This window comes from Bombina bombina, chromosome 7 (genome assembly GCF_027579735.1).
Source record: "Bombina bombina isolate aBomBom1 chromosome 7, aBomBom1.pri, whole genome shotgun sequence".
Taxonomy (NCBI): domain Eukaryota; kingdom Metazoa; phylum Chordata; class Amphibia; order Anura; family Bombinatoridae; genus Bombina; species Bombina bombina.
In genome coordinates, this window is record NC_069505.1 from 437,423,423 (window position 1) to 437,429,422 (window position 6,000).

Genomic DNA, 6,000 nt, shown 5'->3' on the forward strand with positions numbered 1-6,000 from the left:
GAGGTGTTCAAGCTTAAATTTAAAGGCCGTCATATCAGAATCTGTCTGAGGAAGCGTCTTTCCTGAATCAGAAATTTCTCCCTCAGATAACAAATCCCTCGCCCCTTCAGAGCATTGTGAGGGCATATCAGAAACGGCTACTAAAGCGTGAGACAGCTCAGCATTTTTCCTTAACCCAGAGCTGTCCCGCTTTCCTTGTAAACCAGGCAGTTTGGATAAAACCTCAGTGAGGGTTGTATTCATAACTGTGGCCATGTCTTGTAAAGTAAATGAATGTGACGCACTAGAGGTACTTGGCGTCACTTGTGCGGACGTTACTGGTTGTGACACTTGGGGAGAGCTGCATGGCGAACCCTCATTTACTTCTGACTGAGAATCATCTATTGCTCTATTTTTAAGTGCTAATATATGTTCTTTATAATTTATAGACATATCAGTACATTTGGGACACATTCTAAGAGGGGGTTCCACAATGGCTTCCAAACATATTGAACAAGGATTTTCCTTGGTATCAGACATGTTAAACTGGCTAGTAATGTAACAAGCAAGCTTGGAAAACACTGTAATCAAAGTAAATAACACTTAGAAATAAAACGGTATTGTGCCTTTAAGAGAAAAAAAGCTGCGCAAGTTCTGCAAAACAGTGTAAAAAAGCACTAAACTTAACAACATTTTTACAGTAGCATCTTACAGCTTTAGTAACTTTGCACAACTATGCAAATCAACAATTAACAAAACCGGATAGAAAAAACATCAAAACCGGTAAAAAAGACTTTCAGCACCTTGCCACAGCTCTGATGTGGCGCCTACCTGCCCTTCAGAACGATTTGTGGAGAAGATGACTCTTAAGGAAAAGAAACTGCGCAACTGAGGCGCGAAAATAGGCCCCTCCCACCTCACTCAATGTTTTGAGGCCTATTAGAAAAACACCTGAGTGTCTCTTAATTAACCATGTGGGTTAAAAAACCCTAACACAAGCCACAATGACCCCTTCAGTCCCTTCAAAAAACTTTATAATTGCATCATTTACTGAACAAACAAAAAACGTTTTTTCCTAACAGTGTCAAATGAGCCCTTCAAGTAAGCTGAAATTCCTATCCAAGTGTCTGAATACAGCTTACCTTTTCCCCATGGGGATATTGCCAGCCTTTTCTAGAATAAACAGTCTGACTAGAAAAAACATAGACTGAACATACCTCATATGTAGCTTAGCATGCAAACCGTTCCCCCAACTGAAGTTTTCCTGTATTCTTCAGCCCTTGTGAGAACAGCAATGGATCTTAGTTACAAAGTGCTAAGATCATAATCCTCCTTGCAGAAATCTTCATCTCTTTTTCTGCCAAAGAGTAAATAGTACACACCGGCACCATTTAAAATAACAAACTTTTGCTTGAGAAAAAAAAAACTAACATTTTTGTCACCACACTCGCTCTGCAATTCCTAGTTACTTAGAGTAGGCAAAGAAAATGACTGGGGGGTGGAGCTAAGGGGGGAGCTATATGGGCAGCTCTGCTGTGGGTGCTCTCTTTGCCACTTCCTGTAGGGGAGGAGAATATCCCACAAGTAAGGATGAATCTGTGGACAGTAGAGTCTTTAGGGAGCGCTTGAAGCTTTCAAAACTAGGAGAGAGTCTTGTGGAGCGAGGCAGACAGTTCCACAAGATGGGAGCCAGTCTGAAGAAGTCCTGTAAATGGGAGTGTGTAGAGGTAACAAGAGAGGAGGAGAGTAGGAGGTCATAAGCAGAGCAAAGGGAGAGGGAGGGAAGAGTATCTGGAGACAAGGTCTGAGATATAGGGAGAGCAGTGCAGTTGAGGGCTTTGTATGTCAGAGTGAGAATTTTGTGTTTAATCCTAGAAGCAAGAGAATGCCAGTGAAGAGATTGGCAGAGAGGTGCAGCAGATGAAGAATATAGCTCTTGATATGGTCCCCAGAGGATTGAGATTAAAGAAATTCTACACCTTTTTGATTACCAATGATACATTTCTCCTTGAATGGAATACTATTTTGTCAGAATGCTCTCTGAGGCTAATGGCTTTAATCATTAGACACAAAGATGAGAAACTAACAGAAGCCAGACATTGAGAGTATCCAGAAGGATCTTAACACCTTTGTGGACCATCCTGACTATTCTAAATTGGATAATATAATACAACAGACAGTTGACCGAGCAAAGAAAGAGCTGGATATCATAAAATTCAAGAAATACTCTAGAGATGCAGAGGACTACAAGAACAACAGGGTATACAATTGGAATCCTAAGAGCAATTACAGCAACAGAAACCAGGGCAACAAACAAGTCTATCAGTCAAAAGGAAAAAATCCAATGAAGACGACGATCTCCAGGACTTTGTGACATTTATGTCCAGTGGACAATCATCTGATGATGATGGAGGAACATCAGTCCAGGTCTCTGGATCTGATGTACAGCAAAAGTTTCCCCCTCCTCTACTCTCAATCCCTCCTACTTTGCCCACTAATAGCAATACAGATTTTACTAATCAGAATGAGTCAATGGGAGCATCAGCTACCCTAAAAAAAACCCTGATCTCCAGAAACCACCTAGGGGTAACAAATACAAAAAAGTGCAGACTGCACACAATGATAACAATACACAGTCTGGTCAACAGGTTTTTCAGTTGGCTCAGGGACAAGGAGGAGTAAGAGGTACAAAAAGGGATCACTACCCATTGAGGTGGGGCAGGCAGACAAACAGGTACAGATATCAAATATCAAACTTATCTAAGGTCTCATTGACAGAGGTGGAACTTGAAGTCCTTGGCTTGGGACTAAACTTTGTTCCCACGGCCAAATTCAACACTTTTGAAACCTTAATTGATATCAATAGGTTCATTTGTGGCCTCACCCTAAAGAAGTTTTACAAGCACAACCCAACTGCAGGGAGGGAGAACATAGAACAAGACACTAGTCCCCAACATGATTATTTGGAAGTTCGCCCCAGCCTACGCAAATATATTCATGGGCTGGTGGGAGCTCACGCATGTATATGCAGATAAAAACCCTTACCTTTTGCCAATTATCAGTTACAAATGATATATAGACGATCTGCTCTTCATTTGGTTGGGTACCAAGGATAACAGCAAAGCTTTCGTTGGCTACCTAAACAGTAATGTAGTTGGACTGAATTTCACATCATCATTTGATACTAATAGTCTCCCCTATCTTTATGTAATACGGATAGGTCTCTCAGATGAGAAAAGTATCAGTACATAGCTCTACACCAAGCCTATAGCATCTAACACATTCTTGCACGCGAGGAGCTGCCATCCGAAACACATGAGCTAAGATTAAAACGGAACTGTTCCGAAGATGACAGTTTCTCTCTTGAGAGTGCTCTTCTCACAGACAAGTTCTTTGAAAGAGGATACAACAAAGACACTGTACTCAGAGCGTTAAAATTATGTTATGAACAAAGTGTATTTTTGCTCAAGGAGAGTACAAAAACAAAGGCACCTAGAGACAGGCTCACCTTTGTGACCACATACAGCTCTCAATATTACTCAGTATGTATGAAAAAAATTGCCAATACTATTGGCAGATGATGATTTGAAGGATGAGATCAAAGACGGCTGTTTCTGTATCCCCAGACGTAATGCCTCAATAGAGAACATTATCTCTCCTTCCATGCTGAAAAAGGCAGAGACAAAAAGGAATTGGCTATCCCAAAAAGGACACTACAGATGTTGGAATAGCCCCTGTAAATTGTGGTCACGTCACAGTGGGCGAATTCTTTCAATCGGTAACTACACAGAGTCTACTTGCATCTTCACTGTACCAACTGCAGGTCCTCGTTTGTCATCTATGTGATCAGGTGTTTGGAATGTGAGAAACAATATGTGGGCTGTACCTCTCGTAAGGGTCAGAGAGAGAATACGTGCTCACATAAATGAAATTGAACATGGCCACTTTGCCACAGGAGCAGCTAAACATTTTATTGAGGTGCATGACAGGGACGTGAGTGGGCTCTCGTGGATGGTTATTGATCAAATCAGAAGAAAACCCAGAAGTGGAGATAGATCCAGAGACCTCTATAAAAAAAAAAAGAGGCATTCTGGATATTTACCTTGGGGACAAGACAACCATTGGGTTTAAACATAGAGACAGACCTAATCAATCATTGGTAAGGGGGGATTTCTTCCTATTATGTTAGCCGCACCTCCACACATATAAGCATATTTGTTTACATACTGTTATATGTTTTTCACGTACATAAAATGTGCTTCTGTCATATCGTTTTAATTTTGATGTATTTTGCCCTTCCTTCATTCCAACTTCTGTATTCACTGTTCATATTGCTTTCCCATTAAGCTAATAGTGGCCCATTGCAATATATTCTCCTGGTTAATAACCATGAGATCTCATTTTAGCTATCGAGCATTTCACCATATAAATACTATATGACACAGTGTATACAATTACCTGGTACCACTTAAGTACTGCACATTTTCTTGCTGTTATAGTACCCAATAAGTTTCTCTCTTTTTCTTTCTTTTTTCTGTTCGCACCCGCTAATTTACAACTAACTCATTCAGATGCTTTCTAGGATAATATGCAATAAACCAAAAGAAAATAGTATTATGTCCAGTAGCTAGCAGTATAGTGTAAATTGATTGCGGGGGGTGAGTCTGTTCACCAGCTTTGTCATTGGTATACGAGTGAGGGCTTCAGCATCCAATCACCACACAATAATGCACATATAAACTAGTGCTATGTGATGGGCCCACCATTGTCTATGAGTAAGGCTCCATGGGAGCTGAAACGCGTCAGACGTAGCCCATCTGCAGCCCTCTTAGACAAATTTGCTTTTGCCTTAAACTGCTGTTACTAACCATTGAATAAAATCGTGTTGCTTTGAGCTCTGCCCGGACTTTCTTATATATATATATATATATATCTATATGCATGGTATATACATATAAATACAGAAAAGGCATTAGGTTTTGGGGAATAATATTCATATCATTGGCTACTACACAACATGTGATATTATTTTTCACCAGACTACCTGAGAGGGGACTTTCATATAAAACAAGATGAATGGACTTGTGTTTAAAATGCCTTTGGTTAAAGGATTCTGTTACACATTTTAAAGTATATAATTTATATTTGATTTAAATTGTGAACCATTGGCCATGGTTGATTTTAAAGGGACAGTCAAATCAACATTAAACTTTCATGATTCAGATAGGGCAATCATTTTAAACAACCTTCCAATTCACTTTTATCATCAAATTTGTTTTGTTCTCTATTCTTAGTTGGAAGTTAAAAATAGGTAGGCTCATATTCTAATTTGTAAGCCCTTGAAGGCCACCTCTTATCTCAGTGCATTTTACAGTTTTTCAGTAAGACACTGCTAGGTCACAACTTTATTTCCCCATTGTTTGTACTTTTTTTTCTCGTGGTACATTGGAGAGTGTGTTGTGGCTCTTTACCTGCTAAGGCTAGCGTCGCAATACAATATCTGCTTAAAGGGACATGAAACCCAAAATGTTTCTTTCATGACTCAGATAGAGCACATGATTTTAAACAACTTTACAATTTACTTCTATTATTTAAAGGGACAGTCTAAACCAGAATTGTTATTATTTAAAGATAGATAATCCCTTTATTACCAATTTCCTAGTTTTGCATAACTAACACAGTAATATAAATAAACTTTTTACCTCTGTGATTACCTTGTATCTAAGCCTCTGCAGACTGCCCCTTATCTCAGTTATATTAATACACATTTTACCTCTGTGATATCCTTGTATCTAACCATCTGCAGACTGCCCCTTATCTCAGTTATATTAATATACTTTTTACCTCTGTGATTACCTTGTATCTCAGCCTCTGCAAACTGCCCCCTTATTTCAGTTCTTTTGACAGACATTCATTTTAGCCAATCAGAGCTGGTTCACTGGAACTCCATGTGGGTGAGCACAATGTTATCTATATGACACGCATGAACTAACACCCTCTAGTGGTGAAAAGCTATCAAAA